Genomic DNA, 18,247 nt, shown 5'->3' on the forward strand with positions numbered 1-18,247 from the left:
GATCTGTTCACATTCAGCACTGCAGGGCCCAGGTCCCGTGGGAGCCCCTCAAACTCTTTGTTGGGGTCCCCACCGCTCCTCTCGGTTGCCTGCTGTGTCCACATGGACCGACAGGAAGTCTGCCCTCCACCATTAACCCTGGGCCCTGGGAGTGTCAGGTCAGCTTGAAAGGACACCCTAGCCCGCACTGCCCGCACGGGGAGTGTTTGAGGGTCTCGGGAAGACGGTGCCCTCCTTCGGCTGCCTTCCCGGTCCTGACACGGGTCGGCCGCGCGAGCCCCCTTCTCCTCCTTCGCAGCAGAGTCAGTCAGTTGCACTGGATGAGCCCCGTGGAACATTCCAGACCTAGCGCTCTGGGCTTCAAGAGGACCGCAGCAGGGGCAGGTGGTGTGACGGAGGAAGCAAAGGCCACGTCACACGGGCTCGGGGTCAGGCCCAGGCCCTGGTCCTGTGTCAGCGGGCCACTGCGGACACCAACAGTTTTAACTTCTGTGACCTCAGTGTGCTGGTTTGTAATTCAAGGAGTTGGAACGAAGAAGCAGGACAAGTGAAGCCCACGCCTGGTCAGAGGGGCCTGCATGGGTGCTCGGAGGGCGACCAGCTGGATTTTCTGGCCCTGCTACCTATGACGCGCCTCCCCAACGTCCCACTGGGCATTGCCTTCAGAGCGAGTCCTTGAGCTGGAGTCTCCTGCCCTGCCACCCGCTCTCTGGCCTCCCCTGGGGCCATGACAGAGAAGCCCAACGCACCTTGGCCCCGGAGAACTCACGTCTCCTTGGCCAGGCCTGGCCACCGGGGCTTTCTGGAATGAGTCAGCGAGTCAGGCTAGGCTTGCCTGGCCCTCCCCTGAGCTCCTCCCCCACCCCCCACCCCCACTCAGAGGCCCCCCAGCAGCCTGAGCCACCTGCAGAAGTAAGTGCTAAGCCTTCGAGGGATTTATCCCATCTGCCCGGTGTACGGTCCGCAGACCGCGAGGGCACGTCCCCCAGGCACCACACGCCTGCACCTGGCTGCCCCAGCCCTGGAACGGTCATCTTCCCCAATGCCCCCAGCCCCTGGGTGAACCCCAGAGGTTCCCAGACACAGACCCCAGCCGCTCCCCCACCGGGCACTGGCCGGGGCGGCCGAGGGGCAACCGCAGTTTGCGCCCAGGGGGGCCTGCCCGGCCCCCGCCCACCCAGGGGTGTCCCCACCAACCGGGAGACTCAGCATCACCACCACGAGGAGAATGTTTAAAACACACCCAGGAAGTTGCCACATAGTGTGTGTTCAAAGCCAAGGCCAGTCCCCAGCGTGGACAGAGCGCATCTCGCCGCTTCTGGCTGTGACCTGGAGGGGGGCTGCAGGCCCTTCTCCGGGGTGGTGGTGCTGAGTATGGGGACAGGGTCGGCAGGGGGCTCCCCAGTCCCCGAGGGTAGCAGTGCAGGTGGGGGGAGGGCGGCTGAGAACCACCGGGAAACCCCAGAGAAAAGGCGGGTTGGGGAATGCCTGCCCAGGAGGGGTCCGAGGTGCCAGGGGTCCCACCCTTGTCACCCAGATGGGGTGCAGAGCCCAGAGGGAGCCAGAGGCTCGGAGAATGCCAGACATGCCGCGCAGCCCCAGCCCTTGCCGTGGACGCAGGTGAGCTCCTCCTAGGCCCAGGCCCAGGCCAGCCTGTCACGTCCCTCTGTCTGCTCTCCCCGCAACCCCCACCCATCCCATCCCCTTCCCCACTCTTCCTCTCCCATCGCTCCCTCCCCGAACCCTCCAGGCAGGGTTGGTGGGAGCAGGAGGCACGGCCAGGGGTCCTGGCCGCCCTCAGGGTCTGGCTGCGAGGGAGCGCGGCATTCGGCCCCCCGCCTTGCGCTGCTGCAAAGCTGGAAGGGGAAACCCTCTTCTCTCCCCATCCAACCTCCGGGTTCTCCCTACGCAGCCTCTCTGTGCACTGCCACCCCCTCACCCCCCACCTGCAGTGTGACCTTGGGTGGGCCACATTGCCCTTCCATGCACCCTCATCCGTAAATTGAGAGCATGGGTTAGAGTCTCCAAGGCTTTTCCGTCACAAAAGTGCCCAACACCCAAACACCAGGGCCCGGTACGCATGAGCCGGAAGCCCAGGAAACCCAGCAAAATGAGCGCTTCCTGCTCCACTTCCCCTTGCTAACTCCCCCGCTCCGCACAGATCTCCCAACAGTCTTTCCCTTTTAACCTTCAGGGCCCAGATGGCCTTTCCTCACTCCCAAGTGCCACCCCTCCCCTGCCCCGGGGGAGATGTGCAGCCCAGGTGGGGCCAAGTGGAGAGGCAGCGTGGAGGCGAGCCAGTGCCGCGCCCTCCCCCAGCGGCGCCGGTCTGAGGCTGAGCCCGCTGTCCCTGGCTCTCAGGCGGAGCTGGCTGCGCCACCACATGCCATGCACAATTGATGAGGCCCGCTCTCCTGGCATGAGCCCTGGGCTAGCCGAGGCCATAAGACAGCGTGTTAAAAGCTTCCTGGGAAGCCGCAGCTCCTGTCTCCGAGAGGGGTAATTAATGGGATAAAGGGGCTCCAATTACGATCCTTGCTGCAACTTTGATTCCCCTACCCATGCTCCAGAGATGTTTTCAGAAGCACCTAGGCCTTCAGTATCTGTTTCCTCGAAGGAGTTCCACCCACTTGCATTTACTCTTTTATTGTTAAGGAAATAGGCTCCCGTCACCAGGGTCCCGGGCTTTATGCCCAGCCACGCACGGGAGGGAAGGGGACAGCCATCGTCCAGCTGCAGCGCCCACTCCGAGGCTTTGCCTCCGTCCTCTCAGAGCGCCCGCCGCCATTGCTCAGCCTCTGCTCCCTGTTGACAGTCACTCTTGCTCTCTGAGGGGACCCCGGCTCCCAGGGCGGGAGGATGCAGACCTTGACCCAGTGCCGTCAGCAGCCCAGGCCTCTCGTCTTGTGGCTGCCTGGAGAAGCAGGCTGTCAGCAGCGCTGAGGTTTACGGATGTGCCGTCTGAGCCCCAAAGAGGGTGGGGACCTTGCACAATGTCACACACACACGCAGGAAAAGCAGAACCATTCCCGTCCCCCTGCCTCCCGAGCCCCGTGAGCAAATGCACCCACCCAGCGCCTCTTCCATCCAGGACGCTGGAGAGAGGTGACGGCTCCCTCTTCATGCACTGGCAGAAGGCGGGGCTGCGTGTCTTCCCTGGGAGTGGAAACTAGAGAAAAGGAGGGCTTGCCAGCTTCACACATGCGTGCACGCACACGCCCTCACGCGGGTACTCACGCATGCACACACACAACGGGCCTGCGTTTGAGGTGCACAGGGATCTCAGAACCGTGGATGGGGCTGCTGGGGCCTCAGGGACATTTAAAGGGACTTTGGAAAAGAACCACCCTGAGGGAGGCCACCTTGTCCCTGCTGGCGGAGGCCCAGGCCAGGCGGGGCTGGCCGGGGGTGTTGGGGGGCCTGAGAGATGCCAAGTCACCGGAGGGTCCGGCTCCAGCCAAGCAGCCAGCAGCCCGAGAAAGGTCTCAGGGTCGCACCACGACCTGAGTGCTGAGCAGGGAAACTGAGGCAGCCACCCAGGAATGCAGAGCATCCTTAGGGGGTGGCCTTCGGGGGCGAACAGAGCGTGGGACACTGCAGAGACCCAGGGCTTGTGACCAGTACATCAGATGCCAGGCCAGTTACTTTCTCCCACCTGCTGCCCCTCTGCCTGCTGGAGGCCGCCACAGGGAGAGGCCCCGGGCACCTAGTGTTGGGGGGCGGGGGCGAGAGGGGGAGGCGGATGAGGGGGTGGCGGACGAGGGCGTAGGAAGTGCTTCTCCCTGGTCTCCTTCCCCTCTTTGGTTTTCCAGTCTCTCTCTCATGCCTCACCCAGCCTCTCCGGGCTCCCTGGGTTTTCGGTCACAGCCAGAAACGCACGGTGACCTCTAGTCCCTGAAGACGGAAATGAACCCAAAAAATAGGAAATCATGAGGGAGATGGGCACCTGGAAGTCATAAGCAATGGAAGGAGGAGATAAAGGCAACACAATAGCACAGCAGATTAAATAAGGGAAAAAGTCTTTTGAAATAACATCACTCAGGGCCTGGAACTCAGCTTCGCCCCCAGGGCCTGGGATGGAGCCATTACCTGAAGCCACTCCTCCAAACCCCTCGGAGTCTCTGGTATTTCCAGTTCGCCTCACTTGGAAATTTGGAAGTTCCTAGATATTGAACGTTAACGTCGGCTTGTGCACTTTTCTTAAAGCAAAAACAAGCCAAAATAGAGATTTAAAATTTAGCTAGCGTGTGATCATTTTTCCTGCCCTGTGGTTCAAGGGCTTGACATTTTTATTCATTCGTTGCACAAATGTTTTTGAAGCGCCCCCCGTACGGTCCTGGCTTAGTTTTGAAGGTACTGGCACCTTTTCACCCTGTTGGAGTACTTTTTTACAAACATTTTTAACGTTTGTACCTTTCCCAAACCACCAGTCAGTTTAATCCGGCAATTTGTCATCTTGAAAGGAAAAAACAAAAGCATTGTTCCAAGATGAATGACCTGGACAGAGCCAGGCTGGGGACAAACATGGGGGTGGGGCAGTGGCAGGGGGACCTGCGGCAAGGGGCGCCGAGGGCCTGCTGAGGCTGCCGGGTCCTGCAGCGCGCGGACAGGGGGCCGGGGGCCCCGGGAAGGCCGTCTGGCCGCCGGAGCCGCTGGGGGCTGGGGTGTTCCCCTCCTGGAAGCCGGGTGCGGAGCTTTCCTGGGAGAGGAGAGAGGCCTCGCCGCCCTGCGCGCCCGCGCGCCGTCCCAGGGGCAAGTGCACTCTGAGGCAGGCACCGGCTGGGTCTCCGCTTTGCCACCGTGTCACCAGTGGTCCCTTTTTCAACACCCTTTTGTAAATGGATGATTGCAAATAGCATCTTTATCCTGCCCCTGGGTTTTAAGAGCCAAATAGGGAAAGCACATATTTGACAAATAATCCTTCTTGAAAAGTAAAGCAAGACGGCAGAACACGGCTCCCAGTGACCCAGAAGAGGTGTCACAATGGGACGGGAAGGTCCCCAGACCGGGAGTCGGGGGCCCGGCCTCTCCCCTCCGCTCTGCTCACCAAGGCACCTTGAGAACCTCGTTCCAGTTTTCGATTTTTCTTCCGCATTTGCGTGCGTGGAAGCTCAGCCGTTCACGGAGCCCCGACTGAATGTGTAGTTGGTGCAGACAAACGGGCCCAGAGCGGTGACCTGTCCCTGCCCTCCCGTCTCCAGGGTCAATGATGGCACCACGACCCATCTGCTGTGGGCAGGGCCCGTGGGCTGGGGCAGCAGCCTTGAGGACAGGCTCTCTGCTGTCCTGGGCCGCGGAGGAAATGGGACAGACAAATCAGGAGGCGCAGGGGTGGGGGACGGGACCACCGTGGACTCCAAATGCAAGACAGCAGAGGGGGACGGCTGATCGATGGGGCTTCCGTGGGGATGAAGAAGGAGAGAGCAGGGCTAGGCAGGTGACTGAGTGCTCGGGCCTTGGTTTCCCCCTCAGAGCGACGGGGTAACGGACTGGCGAGCCCCGGCCGGCTGCCCCGCGGGAGGACGTGAAGCGCTAAGGCCGGTTTGCACACGCCAAGGGCGTGGCGATGGCGAGCCCGGCGACGAAGCGCAGACCAAGCCCTGACTCTGCACGAAGGAGACTCTGCGTCAGGTTCCTTGCAGGAGTCAAAGGCTCCGGCTCAGTTTAGGCAGAAGGAAAAAGCAGGTTGCGCGCATCCTAAAGACACCGATGCTGCTGGTGGCAAGGGGAAAAGGGGAAAACTGGGAAAAAGCAGGAAGAGCAGCGGCCATCGATTCTCTTTGGGATTTCCGTATGAAGGCTGCCTCTTAGCACGGCAGTGACGTTCGCAGAGCCGGGGGGACCCCCGAGAGCCAGCGTGGAGGGCGGCAGCGACCTGCCCAAGGTGGGCAGTGGAGGCCCCCCTGCTAGAGGGTCCGGGGGGACGGAGGCTGCTGACCATGGCTTCCCGCGTCCCAGGGCCCTCGGGCGGCCCGAGCGGTCCCTGTGGCCATCAGGAGGCGGCCTGTGCGCGAAGGTGGGGCTTGGATGGAGCAGTGACAGCTGCCAGCCCCAGGATTGCAGAAAGTACCTGCCCGACCCCACCCATTTGTAACCCTTTAGATTCTCTCCTAAATCGTCTAGTAGTACTTTCTTTGTTTACGGTCTCTGGAGGTTCCTTTTAAATGCTTGTTTTAGCAGAGTTCTGTTATTGTCAGTATATGTGAGACCAGTTGAATAGTATCCGGAAGGAATTAGCAGGTTCTAAGGCCTCAGAAATCATGCTTACAAAGTGTACGTAAATATTGAAAGAAGATGTGATAGCTATGTATTTTAAAAGCATGTTTTCCTGACTCCTCCAAGTGGCGGCTTCCCTGGCAAAGCGTGAGCCGAACGATGCAGACCCCCGCCGGGAGCAGGCATTCCTGACCGGTCTGAGGAGGGCCGTGGGCAGCAGACCGGCAGGGAATGGAGAGAGATGGACCTGCCCAGTTAGTCCCAAGCACCGTCCCTGTCTTAATGACGCATCTCAGAGGGGGGCATTTTTTCCCCTCTCAGACGGCAAATCCACCCATGAGCCCCACTGCACTCCCTGAGACAAGGAAACGGGTGTTTATGCCATTGATGTGGCTGGACGGCCCGTGGAACATCCCTGATGACCCCGAATGTGTAGGAAGCACGGTTTGCATGCTCAGGCGACGTCAAGTCATCACTTCAATGGGATTCCACTTCATGCCCATTTATTGTCAAAAATCTTAAAAGAGGCCATTAGAAGGTTCTGGCAACCACGCAGAGTAAAGAGATTTTCCTTTTTATACCACTGGCGTGCATGTGCATGGCTCCAAACATTTTGGCAAATTATTTGGCAATGCCCAGCGCAGTCGGAAGCGTGCTCGTCCCATGTGTAGCTCCGCGCCTGCACGGTGCTCCCGAGGAGCTCTTGCCCATGGGCACAAGGGAAGGTGTTCCGACCATTCACAGGAGTAAGGTTTGTACCAGGAAAACCAAGGAAACCACCTAAGCACCCCCCAAAGGGAGAACAGGCGCACCCACGCATGTGCACACACGCACTGAAATATCGCACAGCGCTGAAAATGAGCAAAGGTGGCTCTTGTCGACATAGAACACGGGGCAAAAATTGCAAGTTGTAGGACAACACACAGAGTATGGTAACCATTCACACAGTCTTAAACCATTCTGAGCAACAGTGCCTCTTTGTTAGGGATGCATACACAGAGCCATCGTCAACCTCTAAAGATTTTTGTAGAAATAAAATATTGAGTTCCGACTGGGATGACCTGGGGAAAGGGAGGAAGAGGGACAGGGCCAGGAAGGGGACAGAGAGCTTTGACTGTGGTGATAGACTTTATTTCTTAAGCTTGGTAGGGTATCCTTTCTATCCTTTGGATGCCAAATATTATACTTAAACACTGAGGGGAAAATAGAATCTAGGAGCAGCAGATGAAGAGGGAAGGAGGTATTCTAAGAGGAAGGAAGGGCATTGGCAAAGACACCGAGGGGAAATGGAGCGGGGGGCGGGGGCACGAGAAACGTGGTGTTTGAAGCACGCGTGGTGAGGGACATGGGTACAGTCCAGGTGGGGCCATGCAGTCATCTCAAGCGCCCAGCTAAGGAGCCAGGAAATGGTCCCAAAAGTAGCAGGGAGCTATTTAAGGGTAATAAGTAGGCGAGCGAGTCAGTCCTATAAGCACTGTGAGGCGGCCACTCTCCTGACAGTGTGGCAGAAGGGTTGGAGCGGGCGGGGTGGGGGAGGGGGCCTTCGGCAGCAGGAGACCCGGCAGGAAGCTGGGGCATGGCCCAGACCAGAAGTGAGGGCTCTGAGACAGCGGCCGTGGCCACGGAGGTAAGCGGCCTCAGCACTCCGCATCCAGCGCCTACCTCAAAACATTCCTAATGCTTGTGGTGCGTCCACACGGAAGTGACTGCCAGTATGTGGCTGCGTTGCAGCTCCGACACGGAGGCTATAGCCTCCCCGTGTGTGGCTAGACAGTTTAGAACGGCAGCTTGCAATGAACTTGGCTGAGGCCTGCTGGCCTTCAACGTCTTAAATGAGTGCTTATTGGTATTTGGAACAGATTCTGCGAGCCGCCCCCTTGTCAGGTCGCCGCGGAACCTGAGCGACGGCCTCTGTTCCATCTCTCCCTAATGAGCGCGTGCACTTGAGCACTTCAGAGAGAGCAGGGGCTTTTCGGGACGAATGGCCTTCCAGCGGAGACAGCACTCTAAGGAATCAGTGATTTCTGCCTTTTAGTAACCGGGCTGACGACTCTGGACGAGGAAATTAGAAATGTTGAGTCATTTCCAAATTGGCTGAATTATAATAGTAATTGCAAAGCAATGTCACAGAATCCCAGACATTTAACACTAGATATTGAACCTCGAGACCGTAGAGAAAGCAGGTCCCACAGAAGGGAGTTCAATAAGATTTTAATCAAGAGAACTTATTACAAAGGTGCTGGAAGGCCAGACAGGACACAGTGACAGTGAGGCTGCAAGAGATTAGCAGGGACAGGCAGCTGCTACTCAGTGGAGCAGAGAGACAAAGGGAAGCAGTGGGACCTAGAGCCCAGGAGGGGCCACCACTGAGGGACAGGCTGTCCAGTGGGACCTGGAGCAGCTGCTGGACAGGGTTCCTGAAGCAGACGGTGGGGAGCGGGGGGGTGCTAGGAACCCTGGCTTCCCCCTGCCTCCTGCCCTTCGTTCTGCTGCCAGCGCCTCCCAATGGCTGAGCATAACCAGAAGCCAACGGGCAGGCCCACCCAGCTAATGCATTACCCTCCTCCCCTGCCCCAGGGCCCTGTCACTTAGAGCAGGGCAGGAAACGGAGGGTGCGGGATCTTAGGGCAAACTGGCAAGTGGCCGGGACAGGAGGAAGCACTGAGTCAAGACCCACACATTAAAAGGAGGTAGCCAAGCAAGAGCCAGGGCGAGAGAATCCCAGCAAAAGTACACCAAGCAGGCGGGGCGGGGATGGGGGCACCAGCCTCCTCGCCACCGTCCCGGCTTGTCCCTGGCACTGGGCCTCGGGTCCACCCTCCTCCTGGTTTCCTTTCACCAGATTCTCCCTTTCCACCGTAGCGTATTTCTTTGGTGCCTTTCGCAGAGCGGGGGCACGTGGCAGAGGAGGGGGCTGCTGGGCAGGCAGGTCACGCTCCAATGTTTGGGCCAAGTCCATGACTCGCAATTATACCTCCCTCCACTCGTCAACCATTCTCCCCGGGCCAGGAACCCCCCAGGAACTGCAAGTACATTACATGATTTGTTTCTTAGCAACGCCCTCTGGGAGGTGTTTTGTTGGCCCCATTTGATGGATGAGGAAGAAGAGGCTCAGATCAGTTAAGTAACTTGCTCAAAGGCATATTGTCAATAGCAGGGCTGGGATTCCGGTCACTCCATCAGTCTGCAAATATTTAATGAATGTCTATCCAAGGCCAGACTGTGGGGGTAAAACAGTGAGCAAAACAAGCATGGAATATAGTCTCATAGGGAAGATAGATCTTACGCAAATAACCACACAATTACTAAAGAATTGTGTTTATTATACATCTACCAACCAAATTATTTATGCCAATAAAAAAATCATAATAAAATCCAGATCCCTGCAGTGTATTTCTCAAGTCATAAGTTATTTTGTTTTCTATTTTATTAATTGCTGCTCTATTTATCATTTTCTTCTTTCTTTATATTTTTTAATTGACTTTGAAGTTCTTTCCTACAGACTTGCATAAATAGTCACGTGGCTAGGTATAGAATTCTGAGTTTGCAATTATTTTCTCTCCGCACTTGTAAGATATTACTTCATTGTCTTCTAACAACTATTATTACTGATGAAAATGCTGTCAGTCTAATGATGTTCCTTTTAATCAACCCGTCCTTTCCTTGGGAAGATTGTTCAATTTTCTGTTTAACAGTAACGTTATGCTATTTTCTATAATCTACCTAGCTCTTGTGGTTCACTTTCGTCTAGGGACTTTAAGCTTTGTTCATTTTTGGAAAATTATCTATTATCTATTCAAATATTTCTTCTCCATTCTATTCTTCTGAAACTGCTATAAGTTACATTGGAGCTTCTTTATATAACCCCCAACTTTCCTCATTTTTAACTTTGCCTCTAAATACTGTTCCAAGACATTTATCAGTGACAGCTTCCAATTTGATTGTCACCCTAGAGCTTTTCCATTCAATTATCTTTTTAAAATTTTAATGACCCTATTTGTATTTCCACAATTTCTGAGAGGTGCTTTTTAACATTTTTGCCCATTTTAAGAGGCTCTTCAGCATATTAATTTTAATTTTTTTGCTAGGCCCTTCTGTAAAATTTATTTCATTTGTAACAATTCAGTATCATTGCGACTGCAATTTCATTAGATTTCTTTAGGATTTTTAAATTTTCTTTATTTAAACAATTTTTCCTGCGCACACTTATTTTGAATAGATGGGCGATCTTTCTTTAATTGCTTTAAATGCGCTGTTCCCTCTCCCCTACCTCTCCCTGCTGCCTGGGGGCTCTGCGCTGCTCCCAGCCAGCCTTCCACGTTCCCGGTGTAGAATCTCCTTTTCTGGTGGCACTGAAGAGTCCCTGCCCCACGGTGAGTCAAGGTCATCGCCAATCCAGTCACGAGGTCTTGGGGGCCTTGGTTCCGGTCCTGGCCATAGGCTGCCCCTGAGTGCTGCGCCCAACCTTGTCCCCCAGCTTCCCGCACGCCTCAGGCGCGGGCCGCAGTCTCCCTGTGTTCGCATCGGCTTTTCCCAGGTGCAGGGCCGCCTGTCGCCGCCGGGGTGTGACCCGCCTTCTCTCAGGGCCTGCTTCCCATCCAAGCCCCAAGCTCCCAGACGCAGAACCCGGCGAGCCTGCATCTGTAGGCAGTTCTGCTCCCTTCTCTTCCTGGCGCTGGGAAAGATCTACCTTAGTTCTGCGCCTGCATGTGCTTTTTTGCGTTCTCTTCCCAGAGCCATCGGCTATTGCCACCGCTGTGAAGCGGCCACGGGTTTTGAAGGACAGTCTCACTGTGCCGCATTGACCCAAAGTCCTTTTCCTCTGTAAACCGCCTACAATATAATACCAATAATGATGATAATTCTTATAAATTGTGGAGCATGACTTCACAGTACGAAAATGTTTACTAGAAAGTGAAGCTTCCTTCCACCAAGTCCCCAGTACCCCCTCGGCAGGGATAATGCCTGTCAAGAGGGTCTGATGTCACTTCAGAGACATTACCCGCCCACAGACGCAGCCCCAGCCTCTTTCATGAAGAGCCTCTTTTACAGACTCCAGTCTAGATTTTTCTCTGAGAGCAGAGACATTTGGAGCCACTCAAAACCAACGGCAGACCCAGCTCCTACACAGGAGCTCACAGAGAGGCATTTTTGAGGTTACTTCTGGTTTGATGCTTAGAAACAGGACAGAGGGTTCTTCCACAGGAGGCTTGGAAAACTCAGCTGCTATAACCCTGAAAGGCACCAAATGGCAGAGGCCCCAGCTCCAAGTTGGGCAGAGACTCGGTTTCCTGTTTTGCTCAACTGGGAGTTCTCAGGTAGTTCTTCAATCTCACGCAGGACACGCCTGGCCAGCCCCCGCGGGCCTCCGGGTGCCAGGTGTGCCCTGGGGGTGTTCCTATGCCATTCCAATCACCAGGAGACTTGTCGTCTTAGAGCAGAGTGAAAGAAAGTCAGCATCGGTCAACACTGAGGCCCAGGGCCACTCAGGCAGTCCGGAAGGAGCAGGAGTTCAAGCTCAAGGCTGTGCGCCGCGGATTCCGAGCCCACCCGTCCCACCGCATGGCTCCGACAGTGCAGGGCCAAACTGAGCGTGGAGCCCGGTGAGGGCACGCTGGCACCCTCCCCGCCACACAGACACCCTCCCCGCCACACAGACACAGTGACAGGCACTCCGGCCCCATAGTGGAAGGGTCTGTGCTCATCCACCTGTGAGGAGCTAGAGCGGCCTTGTCCACACGCCCAGGTCCAGGATGAGCTGCGGGTCAGCTCTGCCAAAGAAATAGTGCCTCTTTGGCTGAGAAATTGGCTAAAAAACGCCAAAGAGAGGAAACAAAGTAGCTGAACGCGTCCCTTCTCCATAGATGCTCCTTTTAAAGGCTCTTTTTCCGGCCTTAAAAACCACGCCAGGATGAACATCCCCGCTCACGCTTTCTTGGCATGTCTTTGGAAGTTTCTCTAGGATTTATGTATCCAGAAAAAGATTCCTGGGCCTACACGACAGAAAGAGAGTTCGTTCTTCTAGGCACTGCCAGGTGGCTTCCCAGCGCTGCGGTACCAGTTTCTCCTTCCACCGGTAGCATGTCCAGTATTTCCCAATGTCCATGTTTATGTGACATTATCAGACTTGAACATTTTTTTTGCTCATCTGATGGGTGAAAAACAGCATTTTGTTTTAATTTGCGTATTTGTAATTATTACACAAGAGTGTCTTTTAATATGTTTTTGGGCATTTTCTATTTCTTTCAAAATTTTCTATACATATTCTTGACCTGCTCTTTTCTACTTTCCTTCAATTTGTAGGATTTCTTCAGATAATCTGAATTACATTCTGTTTAGTGTTTTGAAAATATTTTCTCTTCAAGAGCCACTTGTCTTTTAACTTTGTTGATGGCGGCTTTTGCCATGCGAAAGGTTTTATTTTCATGTAATCAAGCTTATAAATCTGTTTCACTCACGACTTATGTCTAAGTAATAATTTCCTACCCCAAGGGTACAACAATATTCTTAAAAATAATGTTTTCAGAAGTTCGCTAGTGGGTTCTGGAAGTTTAGCAATTCTAATAGCTAGGGAGAGGGTGGCAAATATTTTCTGTGAAGAGCCAGATGGTAAATATTTTAAGCTTTGCTGGTCCTACCGTCACTTGCAGCTTCTCAACTCTGTCACTATAGCCTGAAAACAGCCATATCTGATACCCAAATGAATGGGGTGGCTGTGTTTCAGGAAAACTTTATTTACACAAAATGGTGGCTGGCCAGATATGGCCTACGGGCCGTGGTTTGCTCACCCTTGATTCTGACCGTCTAAGTCGCGTGTTGGAAAGCCGACACTTCCTTATGGTCTTTACAGGTGCCCCACCCACTTGGTACAAGTGTGGGCAGTTGTATTTGGAATTACACATGAGAACAATTATGAATGACAAAGACCTGGTTTTATTTCCCTGAGCAAAAGACCTATCCTCGTGCTCGACACTGACTCTGGACGGGCCAGTTGGCTAAGTCATGGGCGAATACGACCAAAGTTGAACATTTAGTTCTTCTGAAAGCTAAATGGCCATAGGCCAGAAAGTAGTGCCCTGCCATTGGGTGGGCTGGTAACCACCTAGGAAAAGGACACTGGCCTCAGACAGGCTGCCTCATTTTCAGGGCCCAGTGCAAAATGAAAATGCGGGGCCCCATGTTCAGAAAGTATTAAGACTTTTAGGACAGTGATAGCCAGACATTAAACCAAGCAAGGGACCCTCCAAAGCACAGGACTCTGTGTCCATCCATGAAGCCACCCTGCTCAGATCACCTAGGGTGGGGGCTGGGGGAGGGGGTGGATGTCAACCTACATCAAGGCCTTTGGGGAAATCGCTCAAAGGCCGTGCCAGCTGGCTGGGTGTTTCCAGCATCCATTTGGGTGAAGCCAGTCAGTCCTACTCACACTTGCTGCATGCTCAACGCAAGTCTTAAATACAAGTTTCTGAAAACTTTTCATCTTCCCACGTGCTGTCTGTGGATTTTGCCGCCGCTGAAACCCGAGGCCCTGATGATATCTATTTAAAGCTACAGTCCAAGTTCCGCCGCAGACACACGGCGCGCCAGACGCAGAGGTTCGCAGAGCAGAGGAAACCCCTCTCCGTGTACTCCCTGTTCACTCTCGGTTCGCTCGGTCCTGACACAGCTGTCTTTGGTTAGCACGCATCGCCCGTGGAAAGAAGCCTCCGGGAGCTGAGGAGTAACTGGTTTCTACTTTGGGAGTTTTGTTCTGAAACCCAGAAAGGAATAAATAGCATCATTCCAAAAACACTTCTGCTGGACGTTTGATCTCAGCCTGCACCGCTTTGGGGCGGGGGCGGCGGGGAGGGTGGGCCAGCCCGCCCACCCACGCATCCTCTGTGGGTGCCTGAAGTGGACTCAGTGCGTACAGGGCTATTGGCAGCCCTTAGGCCAGTGCCCACCGCAAAATCAAGCAGGGCACCTCCCTCAAATTGCTGTAGAGGCCTGGGCAGGACAGGCACTGGCCTAAAGGCGCACAGCAAGTCAGCCGAGGAGCCGGCGCCTGAGCCCAGGCTCCCGGCCCTGGGGTCCCCACACTTGCTCCTTCCCCACCCCCGTTCTGCCCCCTTGGCCCTCCCAGCTTGATGGGCTCCCCTCCTGAAGCCGGCTGTGCCTTCTGCTTTTTCTTCTTTTGGCCAAGGCCATGGTCACTTGGGCTGCTGGACCGCTCTTTGTTCCCTGCCCCTGATACTAGGGATGTGCCGGGATAAGGGGACACGTGAAGGGGACAGGGGTCAAGGAGCAGGGGAGACAGAGAAACCCCCGTTACTTCCTCCTGCAGATCTCTCTTCTGTGAGAGCTACCAGTGTGAAACCTAAAACATCGCCAACTTCTGAGTCACGGACTAACAGGGTCCTGTGGGGCATTGCATCCAAGCCCCGACCCGGGTCTCAGGGCCTTGGCCAGCCGCCCTGGAAGCCAGGTGCTCAGACTCTGCTTGGATACAGGGCATGACGGGGAGCTCACTCCTGCCCGTGAGCTCTGCGCACCCCACAGCCTCGCACATCGCCTTCACAGATACTGCAAATAAGCTGCCCTTCCGGAATCCAGAGCAATGTGAACTCTCTGGAAGAGCATGAACCTCAGGATGGCCGTTGGCAGGCCTACCTGTTCACTTTATGCCAGCGCCTGGCCCAGGAGAGCTGCTCCACACATGCTTAATCAACAAATAATTCTGGTCCTTTGTGAGCTAAAATCTGCCCCTCTCAGCTGCCCCCACCTCCGGTCTTCCCTTTTCAGGTCTTTGGGCCTCACAGAACGACCATGTTCCATGAGAAAGCCCATGGACGCTATGAGGGGCGCTCACGGGCCCTCTGCGTTTTCTCCAGGTGAACACCTGTCGCTGCTTCATGGCTTCGTCCCAGGCTCAGGGTGGGCAGGTGCGCCCCCCACCCCACCCCGCTTCTCCCACCCAAGTACGAACTGACCCTGCTTAGCTTCTGAGATCAGACGCGTGCCCATCCCCTTCTGCATGGGCCCCGGCCTGCGTCTGTCCTTCCTCCCAGGTGACAGCCAGGCACCAGCCCAGCGCTCCTGGTCACGTTCACGGGCACCGAGCAGGCTCAGATGCCATTGCGTGGGTGCGTCTGCGTGAGTGCGTGTCTGCGTGAGTCATCTTCCGGACGTTCCTCAAAGGGAGAGCTGCGCGTAGCCTCCACGGTGACAGCTGCACATGTAGACCTTGCCTCAGAAGCACAGCACTTGGGGCCTGTCGTCCAGGAAGTGCTCAGCATTGCTGGTCCTTGCTGCCGTCCCTGTCCAACCTGTGACTGGGTTACTGAGTAACAAAGTCCCCTATTGGATTATCCATTTCTTGCGTGGAGATTGCTACGTGGGGGTGTGTGGGGGTCCCTGTGGGGTGTTTCAGAGGGGACGTTCTGAGTACGCAGACCTTTCAGAGGTGACTAGGTCACCATGACAGAACCAGTGCTCCCCTCGTGCGAAAGAGATCCTGCGGCTCCTTCATCCCCGTGCCACACGAGGACACAGGGAAGAGGCACAGCTGTGAGCCAGGAAGAGGGCCCTTGCCCCACCGCACTGGCACCCTGGGCTCCAACTTCCAGCTTCCGGAACTGCAAGCAAAGAATTTCTGTTGTTGTAAGCCCTCCCGGTTGGTGGCATTTCATCACCGAAGCCCAGGCGGAGCCCCACAGTCCCTTTGCGGCCGCTTTGTAGCCAGCGGTGGCCCAGAGTTCTGTGCAGGGAGAACCCACACAGCTCAGGGGACGTGGGGGCTGGTCTGTGAGGCGCTGTGAGAAGCAGTTACATTTTATAGGTGGAGGAATTCGAGGCGCGGCGCACCCGCCAATAAAGGCTCCTGTACCCTTTTTCACAACCCTGTGCGGGGGCAGGGAGTCAAAGGCGAGACCTTCAAACATGTCACATCGCCACTCACTGGGCAGGACCGTTTTCCCAGGGGCCAACCTTGGACGGTCCCCAGCAGCAGCACCAGCTAAGCGCTCGAGCCGGCCTTCGGACCCGGGCTCAGAGGGGTCACTGGAGCTCCAGGCCGCAGTGGGGCGCGGCTCGCACCGGGTCTGTCCCACGCCACGGCCGGGGCTCCCGTCGCTGGGCCGCAGGGGCCACCGAGGGGCTTCCTGACACACCGCCCAACAAAATGAAAACATCCTCAGCTGTCCTCGGTGTGAGGCAATCCGCATCCTGCTGCCCGGGGCTCCCACCAAATCATTCGAAATTGGGCAATTAGCAGCATGATTTGTGAAATGAGGAACAGGATATGCTCTGACCGCTTGAACTTCCCCACTGCTCTCTGGGTCTCGCTGAGCATTCATTTTTTTTATTTTTTTTTTAGAAGGTGTGGGAGGTAACCCCTTACCCCAAATATGGACAGTCGCGCCTTCCTGGAGAGCCACCTCCACTCCATCTGGAGGCTGAGGTTTCAGAACTGGGTTTCGACAAAATGAAAACAAGGCAAACAAGAAACTGGAGAGACGAGGCAGGACGGTCAGCACGGAGGGCTGACCTCTCCTTCACACACAGGTCTACCAGGCGGGCGGCCAGGACCACCGCGGTGGCCGTCGGGGTCAGCGGGTCACAGAAGGAGAGGTGTGAATGGCCACAAAGCACAGGGGAGGGTGTTCAGCCTCATCAATAAACAACAAAAGCAAATTAGACACCAGGCCAGGGAACACCCAGTGCAGGCGAGGACGCAGGGAAGCGGCCCTCAGCGCTTGAAGGCCGGGCAGCTCAGCCGCGAGGCCTGGGCCCTGAGCGGGGCAGCCCAGCGGCAGCGGGCAGGGGCCTTGAAGATGTGGGTAAATTTGCCCTGATAATTATTTTAAGACTTTACCCCAAGGGAATGAGTCAAGATGTAGGCAGAGCTTCATATACAAAGATACTCATTGCGTTGTTACTTCTCATATTGGAAAATCTGCGAACACTATACCCCAAATGTCTAATAATAAATCACTGTTCATGAAATTGAGAGCAAGCCCACGTGAAGGGAGACGAAGCCGCTCTTGGAAATTCCGCGGCAGCAGACTCTCCGGCTCTCAGACCAGTGCCTTCCCACGAAGGGAGGCTACTTTACGCGCCTGCCCCAGCTGCACCCCCTCCTTCCTGTGGCAGATCCCCTGGGATGGGAGAGCAGCTGACACCCCCAAAATGATGCAAGGGAGCATGGGGTTCGAGCTGGGGAGAACAGGGACCGCGGGCCAGAATGTCCCACTGCATCCAATTTGAAGCCACATGTTTTCAAATGTGAGACCAACAAAATAATTGCCTCTTGCATATTTCACTCTTGTTTACTCCATCGTCAACCCTTGCCCCTGTCACTTTGAAGACGGCATGTGGCCTCCCTAAGGAATTATGCAAAGAGAAAGCCAGAAGCTGTGATTCTCTCGCACCATTCAGCCGTGTGACCCTGGACTGCTGAGACCACCAGGTTTCTCCCTGAGGCCACCGCTACTGGGGTCTACCCTGGGCAGGGGTTCGCCAGCAGCTGGTTTACTGGGGGCTGGTTTTTCCCCTGCGTCGCCTTCCCCGCCAGCCATCCCACTCCCGTGGGCTTGCACAATTTTCAGCAGCAATAGATCCCAGAAATCTGGGGGAGAGGAATTTTGAAAGCCCAAATACAGTCTTTAAAAAAAGAAGACAATGAAGGAAAAACACTGACCCACTGTTCACACCTCTCCATCACTCTTAGGGAGCTTCAGAAGGGAACTCAGACTCTGCAACCATGGGGTTAGCCCCAAATCCCTCCCATGCTAACTGAGTGGCCAAGGCAGGTCATCGAAATGCGGACCCTGCCCTTCCTCCAGCCTGTGGGGCCCTGCTCTGAGGGTCCTGAGCACTTTCCTGAGATGCCACACAGTATGTGCTGTTGGTGCCTCTCTACCTCAGGTCCCCCCCACTGCCTACGCAGTCAGACCCAGGGTGCCGGGGGCGGGGGGCGTGGAGGAGGTATGGCCGATAATAACTCACAGCTGCCCCCTTCTCCAGAGAACAGCGCTTTGTCTGAGAGGCTATG

The sequence above is a fragment of the Pteronotus mesoamericanus genome, unplaced genomic scaffold (assembly GCF_021234165.1).
Source record: "Pteronotus mesoamericanus isolate MK-2021 breed Mesoamerican mustached bat unplaced genomic scaffold, CSHL_Meso_final contig_657, whole genome shotgun sequence".
NCBI lineage: Eukaryota > Metazoa > Chordata > Mammalia > Chiroptera > Mormoopidae > Pteronotus > Pteronotus mesoamericanus.